The sequence below is a fragment of the Choloepus didactylus genome, chromosome X (assembly GCF_015220235.1).
Source record: "Choloepus didactylus isolate mChoDid1 chromosome X, mChoDid1.pri, whole genome shotgun sequence".
Taxonomy (NCBI): domain Eukaryota; kingdom Metazoa; phylum Chordata; class Mammalia; order Pilosa; family Megalonychidae; genus Choloepus; species Choloepus didactylus.
The window spans coordinates 62,000,967-62,021,634 of record NC_051334.1 but is presented as its reverse complement, the minus strand read 5'-3'; the positions used below and the strand labels follow the sequence as shown (position 1 = coordinate 62,021,634).

Below are 20,668 nucleotides of genomic sequence, written 5' to 3'. Positions count from 1 at the left end.
TCTAGATGTTCTATTCATTGATGACAGCAGCATACTGAAGTCTCCAACTATTATTGTGGAGGTGTCTACTTCTCCTTTCAGTGTGGCCAGTGTTTGCTTCATTTATTTTGGAGCACTCTGGCTCAGTGCATAAATATTTATGATTGTTATGTCTTTTTGAGGAATTTTCCCTGTTATTAATATATAGTTCCTTCTCATCTCTTTTAAGTGTCTTACATTTGAAGTCTAATTTTTGTGATATAAATATGGCTACCCCAGCTCTTTTCTGGTTGTTGTTTGTATGAAATAACTTTTGTCAAACTTTCATTTTCAATGTAATTTTTTCCTTGTGTCTAAAGTGAGTCTCTTGTAGACAACATACAGATGGGTACTGTTTTAAAATCTATTCTGCCAGTTTATGTCTTTTTATTGAGGAGATTGGTCCATTAACATTTAATATTATTACTCTAAGGGCAGCAGTTTCGTCTACAATTTTGTCTTTGGATTTTATATGTCATATCTTATTGTTTTTCTATGTCTCTTTTACCTTTTCTGATAGTCTTAATTTCTGCACTCTTCTCCAACCTCTCTCTCCTGTATTTTTCTATCAGCCTGTAGCCCTCACTTTTGTATTTCTTATAGAGCAGGTTTCTTGTTCACAAATTTTCTCAGTGTCTTTTTAAATTTTTAAATTTAAATTCAAAATATTTTGAAATTTTAATTTCTGAGAATATTTTAAATTCTCCTTCATTTTGAAGGACACTTTGGCCAGCTATAAAATTCCTTTCTGGCAATTTTTCTCTTTCAGTATCTTAAATATATCATACAACTGCCTTCTTGCCTCCATGTTTTCTACAGAGAAGTCTTTACATAGTTTTATTGAGCTTCCCTTGCATGTGATGGATCACTTTTCTTTTGCTGTGTTCAGAATTATTTCATTGTCTTTGACGTTGGACAATTTGATCATAAGTGTTTTTGAGTATGTTTCTTTGGATCTAGTCTGTTTGGGGTAAGCTGCACTTCTTGGATCACTAAATTTATGTCTTACATAAGAGTTGGGAAATTTTCAGTGATAATTTCCTCCATTATTCTTTCTGACCCTTTTCCCTTCTCTTCTCCTTCTGGGAGACCCATAACATGTATATTCATGTGCTTCATGTTGTCATTCAGTTCCCTGAGACCCTGCTTGTATTTTTCCATTCCTTTCCCTGTCTGTTCTTTTGTGTGTAGTATTCCAGATTTTCTGTCTTTCAGTTCACTGATTCTTTCTTCTGCCTCTTCAAATCTGCTATTGCATGTCACCATTGCATTTTTCTTCTGTTCTACTGTGCCTTTCATTCCCATAAGTTCTGTCATTTGGTTTTTCAAGCTTACAAATTCTTTATGGTTATCCAGTGTCTTCTTTATATCCTTTATCTCTTTTGCCACATTTTCCTTCAGCTCATTGACTTGATTTAGGAGATTTCTTTTAACATCTTTAGTTGTTTCCAGTCCTGTATCTCAGTTGAAGTGTCAGTTTGTTCCTTTGGCTTATCCATATCTAGACACTTCCTAGAGTAACTTGTTACCTTTTTGCTCTCTAGGCATCTGATTTTCTTGATTAGTATATTCTGGGTCTTCACTCTTTTACCTAGGGTTTTGTTGTTGGCTGTCTGTTCTCTGTCTGTTCTTTGGTATTCATTTCAACTTATTCTAGACATCTATCATAACTTCTGTTTAATTGATCAGAATTTTTCAGCCCTTATTTTTCTGGTTCTTGCCTTGCTTATATGGTGCCTTTTTATGAAGGGTTATCCCCTGATATGATTGACCCAATCAGGGTTTCCCAGTCCAGACAGGCCCAGGTCTCAGGAGGAGGGTGTAACCCATATCAAATTTCCAGTTCACTGCAATCTCAGCCATTCCAGCCATTCCAGACTGGTGTTTGACATATGTCCTGTCACAGAGGTCCCCAAAACAGATGTTCCAGACATTTCCTATTTAGCAGCTGCCCTAGAGGAGTAATAAATTCCATACCTTACCACACTGCCATCTTGCCCGCTACCTCACCTCCATGGTTTATGATGAGAAATTGTCACTTAGTCTTATTAAGGCCCATTTGTATATGACAAATTACTTTTCCCTTGATGCTTTCAGAATTCTCTTTATCTTTGTCATTTGACATTCTAATAGTATGTGTCTTGGAGTAGGTCTGTTGGGATTTATTCTGTTCAGAGTCCATTGCACTTCTTGGACATGTATGCTTATGTCTTTCATAAGAGTTAGGAATTTTCCACCATTATTTTCTCAAACAGTCTTTCTCTTTCTTTTCATTTCTCTTCTCTTCTCCTTCTTGGACATGCATGATACTTATTCTTGTGCACTTTGTGCTGTCTCTGAAATCCCCAAGACACTGCTCAGTTTTCTCTATTCCTTTCTCTATTTGTTCTTCTGATTGTACAATTTCAATTGTGCTGCCCTCTAGCTCACTAATTCTTTCTTCTTCCTGTTTTAATCTACTCTTAAATGCCTCTCAGATATTTTAAATCCTTGTTTTTGGGCCTCTCATCCCCATAATTTCTGTTATGTTTCTTTTTATACTTTCCAATTCTTCTTTATGCTCACAAATTGTCTTCTTAATATCTTTTATCTCTTTATGCATGTTTTCCTTTTTCTCCTTGAATTGATTTAGGAGATTAATTTGAACATTTTTGATTAGTTGTTCCATCTTCTGAGTCTCCTCTACAGTTTTAATTTGTTCCCTGACTGATCCATATCTTCCTGTTTATTTGTGTGGCTTGTGACTTGCTGATGACTAGGCATCTGATTCTCTTGGTGGGTTAATTCTGAAGGTCTGTTTCTCCCTCTTTTCTAAAATTTTATTGTTGATTGGCTTTGTGTTAAGGCTTTTCTTTGGTGTTTGGTCTAACTTATCCTTGACCTTTAGAATAACCCATGTTTAACTGTTCAGGTTTTCTCAGCTCTTCTTCATCTGATTCTTACCCTGGATATGCAGTGCAGTATTTCAGATTGCACTTTTTCTGCAATTGTTTCACCTCCTGAATAGAGATTTATTTTCTCTGCTTCTTCTCAGGGAATCATCATCTGTTCTGTTTGTTTTTGTACAGAATTTTCTCCCCAGCTTCTATGATTTGCTTAAATTCTCTCCCTCACTCAGTGCTCTGTTTTCCTTGCAGTATTCATAACTGCCCTGTTTTATGTCAGTTCAGGTTTAAGTCACACCCCTGCACATGATTTTTGTCTGTGAGGCTTTTCTGCCTCAGATTTCTTCCCCATTAGGTTATTCTTCCCCAGGGAGCCAGATGCAGTCAATCCAGAGAGTTGGGTCATTTCAGAAAAATCTTTTTTGCCTTTAGGTCATATAGCCAACTGAAACTGAATTGGTCACAAAAGTTCTTACCAGCCTTTCTATGGCAGTCTGCCCCTCTCAAGGGCCCTTTTGTATGCATCACTTCTCAATGGCTTGCCTTCTTCCCTAGGTCTCTGGGGAGTTAAGACTCTGTGCCTGGATATATGTTGAGTTCTATCTCACTGCTGTGATTTGGTCTACAGTCTCAGTCTGTGGTGAGAGAGACCTGGGTCAATGCTGCCCCTGTGTGGTTCCTGAGCCATGTGAGACCAAGTGATGGGGAGGGGAAACAGGAACCTACTGTTGATCTGAGATGGACTTCTCCTACCTGAGATTTTTCTGTTTCTTCAATTCAGCATTTGTAGTCATTCTACAGTCTCTACCATCTTCCAGAGTTCAAAGCAAGTGGAATTTGTCCCTTTTCTCAATATACTTTTCATTTTATCTAAGTAATGTGTCCACTGGTCTGAGCACCCTCAACTCTTTCCTTCCTCAGAGACCTCTAGAGCCAGAAAGATTTTCAGGGAGAATATGGTTTCCCTCAAACTGCCCCAATATTATGAAGGAGACCAGCAGTCTGACAACAAATACCTAGAAGGTAAGAGGTTTATTTTTATATTTTATCTCCCCACCCTACAACACAGCAAACAGCAGAAAGGACACAGCGTATGAAAATAGGGTAGGTGGGGTAAGTGTCACAAAGGGAGTGGAAAAGTTGTCAGTCAAGGTCCAGTTCAAAATTCAGTTGACTAAATATAAAGAAGAAAGTCAAGGCCAGTGAAAGGACAACTCTAGTTCACCACAGGCTCTATTACATCACTCCTCTGTATTACACACACACACAGCCAAACCCTGCCCAGATGCTGTCTTTCAGTGATTTGGCTCTTCCTACCAGAATTTAGCCATGGAATACAGAATATTTCTGGTGCAGATGCCCTCAAAAGGGTCTTTAGTAGTTAGCACTCCCCAGACACACTCAGGCTTGGTGCTGACCTTGCAGAGCTTTCCCACATCCCACCCACCTAGGTCTGCACAAGCTGTTGATTTCCATGGATATTTGATTCTCATGGACATTCATTAATTCTCATGAATATATTCCTTGGGTATGGGGTGTCTCTGGCTTAAACACCAAAGAAGACAAAATCATTGTGCGCACACTGGTGAGACTCAGGCAGTCACACAATAAGTCATTTGGTTCTTGGCCAATTCCTGTCTAAAAATGCAGATACTTGGAATGGTATCAGTTACCATGTGTAAGACTGTGACTATTCTTTATGAGAGTCCATTCTTTATATGAAGATAGGGAGGAATTTAGAAATAGTGGGATGTCTGGAGGAAGAGTAGGGAGCCAAATAGTTTTCTAATCTTCATCTCCTATCCCTTCTTTCTTCCCTTCCTTCTCCTCCTTCACTAAAATGTGAGTGACTTATACACATGAATACCTCCAGCTGCAAGGTGAGAAAAGAACAGATGTCTCAAGGTTGACTATGATGAAAACTACCACCCTGAATAAAGAAAGGCAGGTATTGGAATGAATTTTAGTGTTTCAGTATTCCACCCTGAATAAATGGCTCCTCTTAAAATGCTTTCACAGAATGGAAGAAATGCAGCTTGTAATTTTGTGAAAACTAGGACCACTGAACTGCATGAAATGACATAATTCACCTGGAATGAAGACCACCTTTACAGCCTGACATCCAAATCTCTTCATGACCTAGATCCTTTCTCCCTTTCCAGCTTCAGTATTTACTACATCACCCATCCTGCCCCCTACACTCCAGTTCACTTCCCTCAACATTCAAAGTTGCTTCAAGTCTCTTGGATTTTGTACTTGCTGTTCCCCCTGCCTGAATGAGCTTCCTCCAACTGCATTTGCTAAGGGAAAGATGCTCATATTTCAGGACTTACTTAAACACATCATTTCTGAAGTCTTTTCCTTAATGTCCTAGCTTGATCAGCTGCTTGCTCATTTGTACTCACATGCCTTCCATCCCTCTGTTACAGTATTTGGCACCACATCTTTCCCCCAATAATGATATCTTCTCTGTGAGCTGTTCAGGGGTGAGAGCTGTGAAGTCTCAGCACAGATGGGGTTAATTCTGGGGCATCGTGCCAATTTGAATGCATTACATCCCCCAAAATGCCATTATCTTTGATGCAATCTTGTGTGGGCAGATGTATTAGTGTTGATTAGATTGTAATTCTTTGATTGAGTGTTTCCATGGAGATGTGACCCACAAAACTGTAGATAATAACTCTTATTAGATAATTTCCATGGAGGCACAGCCCCACCCATTCAGTGTGGGCCTTGATCAGTTTACTAGAGCACTATATAAGATCACATAGAAGGAGTGGGCTTGCTACAGCCAAGAGGGACACTTTGAAGAATGCATAGGAGCTGAGAGAGGAGCTGCAGCTTACAGAGACATTTTGGGGATGGCCTTTAAAAGCAGACTTTTGCTCCACAGAAGTTAAGAGAGGGCAAATGTCCCAAGAGCAACTGAGAGTGACATTTTGGAGAGAAGCTGAAGCCTAGAGAGGAACATCCTGGGAGAAAGCCATTTTGAAACCAGAACTTGTAACAGACACCAGCCACATGCCTTCCCAGCTAACAGAGGTTTTCTGGATGCCACTGGCCATCCTCCAGTGAAGGTACTCAACTATTGATGCATTACTTTGGGCACTTTATGGCATGAAGACTGTAACTGTGTAACCAAATAAACCCCCTTTATAAAAGCCAATCCATTTCTGGTATTTTGCATTATGGGCAGCATTAGCAAACTGGAACAGGCATCAAGAAGTGTTTGTGGACTCACTGATTAGTAACTAAGTGAGGCAATGCTGGTTTGGGCCTTTTCCTCTTAAACCAAGAAGAAAGGGATCTCTGAGTATAGTCCCCAGAAGCACAGGAGAGGGTGGGAGCTGAGATGCCAGTAACACTCTCATGGCCATTTTCTCAGACAATTTGGCTTGAATGCCTCTGTGAGATCAAGAGTTTGCCTACCATTGTTCACAAGAGGAAACTGAGAAAGGAAATGGCAGATCTCCCAGGTCCTGCAGCCAATCAACAGTGCAGTTTGACACCTAACAGACCCTGAATTTCTAGTCCCACTACCACCACCCCCACCCCAAATTTGGACAATAATTGCAGCTCAGGCCACACATGGACACAGCAGGGTCAGAGGTTTCTCCAGATGTTGCTTCTGGCTCTCAGTGTGCCAATCATGATCTTAGGTGTTGTCCAGGGTGAGCCTATTCACCCTGAGTGGATGTGGTAAAAAGAACAATGCTCCTCTTGGATTCAACTATCTGTCCCTAGAGAGTCTCAGGACAAGGAGGATTTCTCATCTGTCACTGAGCTGCACTTTTTGAGTATATCCAGGAGAGAAACCTTAGAGGAGCAGGAGGTGCTGGGAAGCCTTATTCCATTTCTACCAATAGTTGTTTATAGGACCTGAGGGAAGTAGATAAGCTTCTCCCTCTTTTGGTCCCTCAATTTTTGAAACAAAATTAAAGGCACAGAGAGGAAATGGTGGGTTGTAGCATCCTTGTGCCATGTACCTTACAGGCCTTTCATGATGCTATAATCACTAATGGACAAGGGAATATTTGTTAGGTATAATGGGATATGGAAGTGTAAACAGGTTATTATAAATCATTGAGTGAATATTACTGTTGCAAGAAAAAGAAGATCAGAAGTAATATTAAGTGTAAAAGTCAGAAACAGGTTTAATATCTGCAGTTGTTGTAGCTGTACAATATGCTTGCCCATGCTGCGATAGGAATTATAAGAGAGTTTAGTACCATATTTTGGGGATGGGCTTTTTTATCCATTGATAGTTTAAGTTCATTAACATTTTTGTAAACCTGAACCTGTAACCAGCCACCTTTGAAGGTATGTTGAGAAGACATGCATGAAAGTGAAGGCACCAGAAAGGGAAACAGTCAGAAAATGAAAACTAAAAACCTGTTCTGACCCCACCCTTTCCTGTCCATCTCCAACCACAGTCACTTCTCTTTCCCCTATTCTCCCTCTTCTGTTTTCTCCCTCCCCTATTCCCACCCCCAAACATTCTGCCACCTCCAAAGAGCTTCCTTCACCTTTGTTCCTGCATTAAAGTCAAGCTTGCTCAATCACTTTCCTTCTCCAGCTCCAAAATGGTGTCTTCAAGTTCCCTACCAGATGAACTGGAAATGCATCATTTCAAAGCACTGAAGCACTCATTTGGCGCACATCCTAAGCTGCAGATCTGAACTTAGGTCTTGGGTCTTCCCTTATTTCTCTTCTATTTTTTTGCCCTTTTTGGGAAACTGGTGTTTCGAATAGCTTCTACTGTTACTCGGGTTTTCAAGATGCCATCTTTTGTGCTGGGCCTGGTGAAACTGGCCCCTATGCCAACCTGGGCCACAACCCTACAGGACACTCTGGAAAATTGTGGGTGTCTCATCAACTGTCATTTTGCAAGAAGACCGCATGTACCCAGACCTTTCTGAGCTATTCATGGTGTCTGCTCCAAATAATCCCATTGTTTCTGGCATATCAAATATGGATTATCCTCTAAAAGGACCTGGTATGCTGTTGGTACCCAACCTTCCAGAGATCAATTCCATCTGAAGAGTTCCTCTCCCACCTGCACTTCTTGAATAGTTTGGACATATGCAGTTTAATTGCATGATGAGTGTGTTCCCTCCAATCAGCAGAACATGACTCAAAATTGACAGTGATATATTCATGTGGAGAAATGAAGATGGTGGAGATCTTGCCTATTTTGATGGATTTGGTGAGACTATTCTGGCTGTGGGGTTAGTGAAACCAAAAACTGGCATTTTTCAACCTCATGTAGGGCACCTCTTGGTTTTGGTGATCCCTGTGGGTATAGTGATTCTTGGACTCAGCTAATTTACAGACAGGTTCTAAAGTTCTTAATGACTGTATGTCTGGTGGAATGTAGTTGCTTCCAGATCCTTTATATTCTTTTCCAACTGACAATACTTACCTTTTAGCAATAACTTCCAGTGATAATGGCAGAATTTTATTGTCTGGGAAAGATGGGTGTTTATATGAAGTAGCAGACCAAGTAAAAGTAGGCTGGTTTAGCCAAAGATGCAGGAAACTAAATCACTCAAAGAGCTCACTTTCTTTCCTTGTTTCTTCTTTGCTACAATTCATATTCTCAGAAGATGATCCTATTGTTCAAATCACAATTGATAATTCCATGAATGTCTTATATACATGATCAAATAAAGGTGTAATATAAGTGTATGATTTGGGCCCAGATGGACAAGGAATGAGCAGAGTTGTCTCTATGTCAAATAATTCTATTGTTTCTGCTGATGGAAGTATTGCTAAAACCATAGATCATTCTGTTTTTAAGCCAATTGTTCAAATAACAGTGATTTAAAATTCTGAATCATTGGACTGTCAGTTATTGGCTGTCACACACATAGGTATAAGGTTATATTTCAGCACTTGTCCATTCAGACAGCCATTAGGAAGTTCTCCTGCCATGTCAACACTAGTGGTATGCTGCAGGAAACTCAGCAACTCATGCCTCAGGTATGAGTTTTATGACTGGACCAGAGATTGTGTACTCTGGAAAGCATGATATTTGTATTTACTTTTCTTGAATCATGGAAAACATTTGGGTTTCTAGTTTGGTTTAGTTGTAGAAAGAGTGTTCAAGAGTGGTAATAGAGAGATCACTGCAATTGAAAGTAGTGTTCCCTCTCAACTGCTGGAGTCAGTGCTACAAGGACTGAAAGGTTTGAAAGAATTTCTGAACAGAAACTTCCAATTTGCAGGAAGACCACTAGGAAATCCAACTACTACTGCCAAAGTGCAAGAGGCTGATAGGATTCATGTGTCCTGAACATGGAAATAGCCAGCAAATGCAACAAGAGCAGCAGAGGAAGTTTCACGTGATTCATCTGAGTGAAAAGTTTTGCTTTAAGCAATCCAGCAGTTGGTTCAAAAATCATACCATGCTTTGGTTTTATGGAAACTTCTTTGTGAGCATCAATTCACTGTCATTGTAGGAGAACTTCAGAAGGAATTTCAAGAGCAATTGTAGGTTACCACCTTTAAAGATCTGGTAATCAGAGACAAAGAACTGACTGGGGCATTAATTTCTTCTCTTAACAACTGCTAAATCAGAAATAATGCTGCTGTTGTTGGCATAAGCTTACACTTACAGGATATTATCACAGGATAGTATCTCTACTGAGGAATCTGATAATGAGAATGTGGACTCCTTCTCTCTATGCTGCTCTCATATGCCACCCGTTGCTTTCTGTTCTGATAGTGAAGAATCAGTTATTCCTTCTAATATAGAACCAAATTTAACAGAACTTTTACCTAAAAACCCTCAAGTACAATTTCCAAATGATAAAAAGTGGAAAGGTCTTACTATAATAATTGGGACAGATGATTCATATCCTTCAAGTCCTACATTAGAAGATTATACTGATGGTGAAGCTAAACAGTTAAAAGAAGCCATGAATATTTTCAAGAAAGCAGAAAGCCCTTCTCAACCTTCTTAGTTATAGATAACATAATCATCTGGTCCTCTGTGTAAAAAGAAAACAAGATAGGGATGAAGCTGTTACTTTAATCATAGGTAAGTCATAAGTAATGTAGCAAGGTTGAATATAGTCCTAATAAACTAATCATAGGATGAAATAAGATAACTATGCTAATAAGTTAGAGATAAGTAATAGTAACCTCTTTTCTAATTTTTAGATTTTATGTAAGTAAAAAACTATATTATATTGCCCTTACAGAAGTCATAGCTCAATTAGATTATCAGCAGAGTTTTGCAGGCATTCAAGGCTAAGTCTGATAACACTGCTGATACCCTCCTTTGATTTTAAAACACTTGTGGATAAGGACACTTCATGAACTACTCATGCTTCATGATGCTTTGTTTATTACTCATTGTTCAAATGTAAAAACAGATTATGATTTGATTGAATGTAAATCAAAAATGTTATAAATACTCTGTAACTCAGAAAAGGAGGAGCTCTCTGATCTCATTCCAGCTGCATCTGGAGAAGCAGGGGCTCCCAAGCTTGGTAATGTATCAATTAATTTTGACATGGTAAACTTGTTCCTTTTACCTTACGTGCTCTTTTAGTAAAAATGTGTTGAAGTTGAATTCTTGTCTTGAGTGCTCTTTACTGTTAAACTATTGTCTGTCCCTATACTTTTGAGTGGGAGGTTACTTGATGAAGCCCAAACTGACTGAATCATGACCTGATAAGGCTCAGGCATTTTCTAATGGAGATCACACATTTGAGTTGTAAAGAGACAAACCTGTGACAATATCTGCCCACTTCTGTATAGCACTGATGATGCAATTTGTTCAAAGACAAATAAGCTGTACCAGCATTCCCGATAAGTTCAAAATAAGACTGAAAAGAAAATAATGTTAAGGGAATCTTTAAAAGAGTATCAGAATATCACTTATCTAGTAGACCTTTCCAGAGTTTGTGCACAGTACAGACAAGTGCATTTTATGAGGGTATGATAGATCTCTATCTCACTGCCACAGAGAAAAAAAAGATCCTCGGGGTCTTGGACTTCATTTCTATAAACATAGAGAGCCAGAAGAGGACATAGTAGCACTTAGCCTTTCCAAGAAAGATTAAACAGTTAAAAGTGCATAACAGACACACTCCAAGAATTGGTAAATCAAAGTAAGGCTGCACCCCAGTCTTCAAGTGTACCCAAAAAGCCTGGACCACCAGTGTTATCATCTGATCCCAATATGTTGAGTAATGAAGAAGCAGGGCATCATTTTGAATGAATGCTTAAATTGGCTCAGTGATCCAAAGATGAACTCTTTAGTATTGCCCTTTATAATTGACTAATTCAAGTTGAACTTGCAGGTAAACTGTTACAGATCGCTTCATTTCTGGAGCCATATCTGGTCCAAATGGCCAAAACTGATCAAAACAAAGTCTGTTTGATACTGACTGTGTTTTGAAGCTTCAACTTCCATGTAAGACCAAGAGAAAAGATGTTTATTTGATGCAGGATCTATATTTTCTAAACAATACAACTTCTACATCAGTTTGTTCAAACACCACAACTACATGGAACTTCGAATAGGAAGTGAGGTATGCTAGGTTTGTATAAAAGTTAGAGTGAAATAGCAACACATCCCAAAGTAATTTGGGCAAAGAATAAAAATATATGTGCAAGGCCCCCCTAAGGAGCTGGGGGAAAATGCAGAAGTGTTGGGCTTCTTCATCTGGACTGTTGCTGATGTTCTCACAAACATTGAGGACTGACGGTTTGATATGCCAAGCCCTCTATCTTGGGGTTAGCACTTATGAAGCTCATTACTGCAAAGGAGAGGCTAAGCCTGCTTTTAATTGTGCCTAAGGGTCTCCCTTGAAACCTCTCTGTTGCTCAGATGTGACCCTCTCTAGCTAAGCCAACTTGGCAGATGAACACACTGCCCTCCCCCCCCCTACGTGGGACCTGACTCCCAGGGATGTAAATCTCCCTGGCAATGCAGTATATGACTCCCAAGGATGAATATGAACCTGGCATCATGGGAATGAGAACATCTTCTTGACCAAAAGGGGGATGCAAAATGAAACAAAGTTTCAGTGGCTGAGAGATTTCAAATGGAGTAGAGAGGTTACTCTGGTGGGAATTCTTATGCACTATAAAGATAACCCTTTTTAGTTTTTAATATATTGGAACAGTTAGAAGTCAATATCCAAAACTATCAAACTGAAACCCAGTAACCTTGACTCTTGAAGACAATTGTATAACTATGTAGCTTACAAGGAGTGACAGTGTGATTGGGAAAACCTTGTGGATCACATTCCCTTTATCCAGTATATGGATGGATGAGTAGAAAAATAGGGACAAAAACTAAATGAAAAGTAGGGTGGAATGGGGAATGATTTGGGTGTTCTTTTTTATTTTTTTATTCTTATTTTTATTCTTTCTGGTATATGGAAAATGTTCAAAAATAGATTGGGGTGATGTACTGGTTTGTATGTACTATGACCCCCAGAAAAAGCCATGTTCTCTGATGCAATCTTGTGGGGCAGACATATTAGTGTTGATTAAGTTGGAACATTTGGATTAGGTTGTTCCATGGAGATGTGCCCCATCCAACTGTGTGTGATTGGATAACTTTCATGGAGGTGTGGCCCTGCCCATTCAGTATGGGCATTGATTGGTTTACTGGAGCACTATATAAGCCCAGACAGAAGGAGCAAGCTTGCTACAGCCAAGACGGACACTTTGAAGGGCACACAGGAGCTGACAGAGAAGCTGCAGATGAGAGACAGTGTGAAGATGGCTGTTGAAAGCAGACTCTTGCTCCAGAGAAGCTGAGAGGACAAATGCCCCAAGAACAACTGAGAGTGACATTTTGAGGAGGAGCTGTGGCCTAGAGAGGAATGTCCTGGGAGAAAGCCATTTTGAAACCAGAACTTGGAGCAGACACCAGCTACATGCCTTCCCAGCTAACAGAGATTTTCTGGATGCCATCGGCCATCCTCCAGTGAAGGTACCCGATTGTTGATGCATTACCTTGGATTCTTTATGACCTTAAGACTGTAACTGTGTAACCAAATAAACACCCTTTATAAAAGCCAATCCATTTCTGGTATTTTGCATCCCAGCAGCATTAGCAAACTGGAACAGGTGATGAATGAACAGCTATATGATGGTAATATAAATGGTTGATTATACACATGGATGATTGTATGGCATGTGGATATATATCAATAAAACTGGATTTTAAAACAGTCTGTTATATGGATTTACTCTGGAGATATGAGAAGAGATGTTTTAGTAATGCAGCTCATGTTCTGTCCAAATTGGCAGGCATACATAGCACAGAAATTTCACTTCAATAGCACCTAGAGTACATTGCTCAAACCCTTCTTAGTGCCAAAAGCTCCACTTTTTGCCATTTCATAAATAGCTGCAGATGGTGAATTTCTTCATGAATTAGAATAAATGGAAGTTGCTAGGACTCAATGTCAGATACAAAAGACACTACAAAGGCAGTATTCCCCTCATTCTTCCAGTAATTTTTCAGCTGGGTTCTGAACTAAAGGACATAACTAAGATTTATGGAGAATTTGCTGACCCATTTAAACTTGCAGAGTGTAAATGTGCAAAAATTCATTGTGCCAGTTATTAAGACCCTATATTGGTGCAGACACTTTGGCAATATATCATAGAGAAAGAATTGAATGACAGTGTGATTATGAGCTCTCCAGATAGAATGCATGCTCTTAGTCTCAAGTTTGTGCTTCTTGGCAAAATTTACCCTGCACACATCACTTCTTTCCTTTAGATTTTATTATTCAGTTCTGAAAGCAGCAAGTTTGTACTTTGAACTGGGTTATAGGCTTCATAATAGAGACAATGAATGAAATTGAAGTGTCATTACCTAGACTACTAAAATATATTATCAGTTGTTCAAATCATAGGATCCATTCTGGAACATAATGTAGAAGCCACTGAATTTTCTGGATTGTATACATGTACTACTGACAAGATATTTTGATAATCCTAGCCAAGTTTTAAATTCTGAGAGAAGAGGACTTAAAAATCTTTTCTTGGATGCTGTTTGTGGTTATCTGATTGAGCTCCAGTCAATGAGCTCTTCAGTAGCAGTGCAAGCCATCATGGGAAATTTTAAGTGTCTTGAAGTTAAATTAGAATGGCTTCATTAGTTGTAATGCATTTTCACCCATGTACTTTGATCTGTAAATAAAAGCTAAGCTTGGTCCAAAACAAAACAAAACAAAACAAAACAAAACCTATGTCCAGATTATATCATTTGAATCTCTGGATTAAGAAATGGGATCTATGGATCTAGCTCCTTTCTTCCCTCTTTTCAACTATATTAGTCAATGTATTGTTTTTTTCTATCACTTACAAAACTATTTTGACTAATATGTTTCCTTTTTTTCTGTTTAATTCCCTGACACATTATGAACCAGTAGATGAAATGTCAGTTTGTTAATTAGATACATAAATGATTGTTAAATGGGTTCATGGAAGATTAAGGCTTTAAGCACATACAAATAAGGACCTTGGGTGAGAAAATAGCAATAGCATTCCAGAACAGTGAGGGCCTTAGGGATTATCTAGTTGACTCAATCATTTGTACACAGTATAAACAGGTCCAAAGAAGGGAAGGGATTTAATGTAATATAGTAAGGTCCCACAGGATTCAGGCCAAAAAACCAGTGTTTCTTAACTCCCAGACCAAGCTGATACAGTTCTATCTCTTCTTTCCTTCATTTTTTAAGGAAATAAAATGCTAAAGATATATTTGTGACCCTTTTTGTATCTGTTTCCTATTTTCCCCTTTTTTCCTGAATTGGGTTAGTGTGTGTCCTTCTTATTCACATTTATATTGTCACCACGTTTATCCTATATATATATGTATTTATATACGTGTGTGTGTATATATATATATACACATACACACACACATATATATAGTTGTTTTTCTGTGTTTAAAACTTTACCTAAATGGCATACTATACCAATCCTCTTGTATCCTGGTTTTTATATTCATTTCTGTGTCCTTTCCATGTGGATATATAAGGTTCAATTACTTGGGGTCATACAGGCATACTATATCTTATCTATATATTCCAAAAGGATGGATGTTTAGGTCATTTTAAGTTTGTTTTTTAGATATAAAATGCTGCAATAAATATCCTTACATATGTCTCCTTCTGTGCATGTTTCTCTAGTGCATAGGCCTAGAATTGCTAGATCATAGGGAAAGAACATATTCAATTGTACTATATAATACCAAACTTTTCTTAAAAATCATTATTATATATGTGTGCCAGGTAGAAACAATATCTGCCCTGAGTATTTCACAGGTATTGGTGAGGATCCAAAATGAGTGTGGAAACATTTGTGAAGTTATGAACAGAGCTATGAGAGGGTCATTTTTAAGATAGTGTGTGGACATCTCTGTAACAGTAAAGTACTGGTATGAAGTAGAGCTGAGCAGGAATGGACAGAGTGTGATTTACTTATGTAGCCAGTGGTAATTGTGGGTGAAATGCTTGGTCATGCTTCATTAAAACTGTGAGACATTGGTGTTTTCATCAATATGGCAACATAAACAGCTACTGAAAACTTCTCTCCAGAGATTAAATGAAAAAAAGACTATTCTAAATTATTTGAAACTCTGGAGGAGGATATAGACTGGAGAAGGATGCTGCAAATGCTGAATTGAAGAAGAAGAAATATCAGGTAGGAATCTTCCATCCCAGACCAGCTGGTCCTCTCCCCTCTCCCTCCCTTGGTCTCACTGTGGTAAAGGCAAACAATCAGCAGATGGGACCACTCCCAAAATGGACACAGACTATCAAATCTCTCACAGCAGTGAGACATGCTCCCACTGTTCAAAAACCCAGGGTACAGAGGAGGACATTTAAGGGCCCAGGACAATTCAAGGCTCAATGTGATACAAAGAGACTGAGAAAATGTGGACATTCTGGGTTCCCAGTACTGGGTCTGAAAGCCCCTCCCCCACCTTTGAGGGAAGCAGCAACCAGCAGCAGTTTCCTTGCCTTAGGAATGGATAGAATACTGGGTCAGCTGAAGGAGTACTTTGCCACAGATGGAGCCCCACATTGAGCCATATTTTAGCAGGCAAAGTGAGGGCATAGGAATCCACAGTTTCAGCTCAGGCTATAGATGCAGCCTGTGTTCAGAAGCAAGGCAGCCTCAGAGGATGATTAAGTTACAGAAGAGCACCATCTGCTAGAGAAATCAGAAGGTGCAAGGGAATTGAAACACCACAAAAAGGATGCTGCAACTGCTTTCTTAGGACCACAGGAGCTGGTCTACATGCCCTGTACAGAAACCTGAACCTGTTGTAGCTGAGAAATGCAGAATACCCAACTTCTAAAGCAGGACTCTAAAACAAACCCAGGTCATTCTGGTCAGCAGAAAACAGAGCACCACTAGAAGCCAGCAGATTTGTATTTCCACACAGTGTGCTTGCAGAGGTGCACAGTGCCTACATCCCATCCTGGTAACAGGCCTTGGTGGGTGCATGATTTGTGGGGGAAAACTAACGAACAGAGCCAATCTAACTAGCCAGTGAGAGAAACAAAGAAAGGAAAGAGATCAAACACAACCAACAAGTAAATCCTATGCAAAAGAGAGAAAACAACCTCCAGAATAAACTAAACAAGAAAATCAGATGCCTAGACAGCAAAAAAATCGTGAGCCACACTGGGAAATATGAAGATATCGCCCAGTAAAAGGAACAAACTAACACCTCAACCAAGATTCTGGAGTGGAAACAACTAATTAAAGATCTTCAAACAAATTATCTAAATCAAATCAAGTTAAAATAAAATGTGAAGAAAGAGATGAAGGATATAAAGAACACACTAGGTGACCATAAGGAAGAATTCAAAAGCTTGAAAAAATAAATGGCAGGACTTATGGCAATGAAAGGCACAATATAAGAGATGAAAAGCACAATGGAGACATAGAACAGCAGACTTGGAAAGACTGAAGAAAGGATCAGTGAACTAGAGGACAAGACATCTGAAATCCCACAGACAAAAGAACAGATAGGGAAAAGAATGGAAAATTGTAAGCAGGATCTCAGGGAATTGAATGATAATAAGAAGCACATGAATGTACATGTTGCAGGTGACTCAGAAGGGGAAGAAAAGGAAAAAGGGGCAGAAAGTATAATAGAGGAAATGATCAATGAAAATTTCCCAACTCTTATGAAAGACATAAAATTACAGGTCCTGGAAGCTCAGTGTAACCCAAACAAAATTGATCCAAAGATTAGGGGTAGGTATGGCACCAGAAGTAAAGATAAAAGATAAAGACTGGGACTGTATAACTTAGTGAAACCAAGAGTGGCCAATGATTGTAATTAAATGTACAAACCTAAGAATATTTTTACATGAGGGAGAAAAAAATGAATGTCAACTTTGCAATGTGTTGAAAATGGGATAGTATTGGGGAAAATACAATCAATGCAAACTAGAGACTATAGATAACAGCAACATTGTAATATACTTCCATTTATTGTAAGAAAAAGTTATATCAAAGCTAAATGTCTATAAGAGGGGGATATAAGGGAGAGGTAAGGGCTCCTTGGCATTGGTGTTGTTGTTTTAACTTTTTATTGTATTGTATTATCCATTTATTGTTCTTTTGGTTTTTTCATCATCACTTTTTTCCTTTTTCTTTTTTTCTGCTCTTCCTCTTTTTTTGTGCAAGAAATGAAAATGTCCTCATATAGATTTTGGTGGTGTATGCATAACTATGTGATTATACCAGGAACCTTTTACTGTTTACTTAGTAGGGAATGTATGGTGTGAGAAAAAACTGTTTAAAAATTAAACAGAAGGATACAAGTTCTGGCAAAAATGTGGAGAGAGTGATGTACCTAATCACTGTTTGTGGGGAAACATAATGGTGCAGCCCACCTGGATGGAAGTGTGGTGGCTCCACAGGAAGCAAAGTATGGAGTTTCCATATGGTCCTGCAAACCTCTTATTGCATATATACTTGGCAAAACTGAGAATAGGGACAAGAATGGACATTTTCACGTCGGGTTTATGGTGGCAGTATTCATGATTTGCAATGGATGGAGGTGGCCTAAGTGCATATTAACTGAGGAAAGGAATGGCAAACTGTGGTGTACACATACAATGGAATGTTTAGGGGCTGCAAGAAGGAATGAAGTTGTGAAGTATGCAACCAAGTTGTGCCAGTTTGAATGTATTGTGTCCCCCGAATGCCATTATCTTTGTGGTCTTGTGGGACAGACTTTTTGGTGCTGGTTAGATTTGCTTGGAATGTGCCCCACCCAGCTGTGGGTGGTGACTTTGGTGGGATACTCCCATGGAGGTGTGATCCCACCCATTCAGGGTGGACCTTGATCAGTGGAGCCATATAAAACATGCTGACTCAAAGAGACCGGACAGAGTGCAGCTGTGAGTGACGTTTTGAAGAAGAGCAAGCTTGCTAGAGAGGAACGTCCTGGGAGAAAGCCATTTTGAAACCAGAACTTTGGAGCAGACGCCAGCCACGTGCCTTCCCAGTTAACACAGGTTTTCCGGATGCCATTGGCCATCCTCCAGTGAAGGTACCCGATTGCTGATGTGTTACCTTGGACGTTTTGTGGCCTTAAGACTGTAACTGTGTAGTGAAATAAACCCCCTTTTTATAAAAGCCAGTCCATCTCTGGTGTTTTGCATTCTGCAGCATTAGGAAACTAAAACACAAGTGAATGGACCTTGGGACAGTATGTTGAGTGAAATCAACCAGAAATGAAAAGACAAACATTATAATTCCTCACTAATATGAACTAACTATAATGTGCAAACATTGAAAATTGAATCTGAGAGCATGGGTTATCCAGGGAAGGCTTATGGTAAAGGTTCTTAGACTGTAAGCTCTTACAGCAGTTACATCTATTCCTGAGTTGTAATAGCTATTTCTAATTTCTCTGATGTTGAGCTCTTTTTGTATAACCTGGTCAGTCCCTGGAATTTTGGGTATCTTTGTTACATGACTCCTGATACACAGGACCAGAGTTCAGCAGCTATGAATGTCAGTATTACCCCATACAGCAAATGTTAAAGAGGCTGAAAATGAGATCAAACTTCAATTAGAGTTATGAACAAAATGGACTTGATTAGGAGTAAGGTAAATCAGACTAAATGGGTAAAACTTCAACTTCTGTGTGAGACTAAAGGAAGAGATGTTTACTTGGTGCAAAAACTATATTTTCTATAGCACACTAATATAATTTAAATTCTATGGTCAGTTTATTCAAGCACAAAAATTACATGGAATGTTGAATAGGGAGTGAGGTCTTGTTGGTTTGTACACATTAGTGTGAAGCCCCAATGCATCCTAGAGTAATTTGGGAAGAGAATAAAATGTATTTTCAAAGCCCCCTTGAGGTACTGGGGAAAAATGTGGAAATATTAAACTTCCCCACCTGGAGAATTCCTGATATTCTCACAAACATTTGGACTATCATTTTAGAAGGCCAAGCCCTCAATCTTGAGGCTTGCCCTTATGAAGCTTGTTACTGCAAAGGAGAGGCTAAGCTTACCTATAGTTGTACCTAAGAGTCACCCCAGGAGAACCTCTTTTTTTTCTCAGATGTGGCCTCTCTCTCTAAGCCAACTTGGCAGGTAAATTCACTTCCCTACCTGATACATGGGACATGACTTCCAGGGGTGTAAATCTCCCTGGCAATGTGGGATATGACTCCTGGGGAGGAGCCTGGACCCAGCATCAAGGGATTTAGAAAGGCTCCTTGAACAAAAGGGGCAAGTGAAATGAAACTAAAGTTTCAGTGGCTGAGAGATTTCAAATGGAGTGGAGAGGAAATTCTGAGGGTTATTCTTGTGCATTATATAGATTTTCCTTCTTGGTTTTTAATTATTGGAATAGCTAGAAGGAAATACCTCAAACTTTTGTACTAAACACAGTAGACTTAATTCTTGAAGATGATTGTATAGCTATATAGCTTACACTGTGTATGTGATTATGAAAACCTTGTGGCTCACACTCCCTTTATCCAGTTTATGGACAGATGAGTAGAAAAATGGGGACAAAAAGTAGGTAAATAATAGGGAGGGATAAGGGGGATGGGATGTTTTGTGTGTTCTTTTTTACTTTAATTTTTATACTTATTATATTTTCAGGGGTAATGAAAATGTTCAAAAATTAGTTTTGGTGATGAATGCACAACTATATAATGGTACCGTGAACAACTGTTTGTATTCTTTGGATGACTGTATGGTATGTGAATATATCCCAATAATATTGAATTAAGAAACTGAGACAATTGCATGTGAAATATCATTGAAGGCTGGGATTACAGTTTCTGGCTATGAATTTAACTTCAAAATAAAATTATTGTTAAATATAGTAAAACATTAATGCTTATTAGTCCAAAATTTCATTTGTAACAGTTGTTCTTTTGCTATATGTTTCAATATACATAAACTAAGAAGGGGTTTGGCACAATGATAAGAGACATTTTCCACTGGGAGATCTGAAGTGAAACCAGGTTCCTCTGGGCCTCAAGATATATTATTGGACAAGTCCTTTTTCCTCTCAGTTTCTTTCCTCAGCTGTCAAGTGGAGAGGTTGATAATGCTTCCTCACAGTTTGTTACTTTCCATCACTGGTGTTCAATACCTGTTTTTGACTCTGAGTTAAAGTTCCTTCTTATATGACAGTCTGTCATGTAAATAGCCTGTCATGACTCGGTTCATAGAAAGCAGTGCTTTTCAAACTTTAGTGTACAACAGAATCACCAGAAGGGC

The 20,668-nt window shown here is 38.9% G+C and overlaps 1 pseudogene; it reads left to right on the top strand.

Annotated features, from left to right (window-relative positions):
* Positions 1-7,681: 7,681 nt before the first annotated feature.
* Positions 7,682-14,041, top strand: LOC119523440 (annotated as a pseudogene).
* The last annotated feature ends 6,627 nt before the right edge of the window (positions 14,042-20,668 follow it).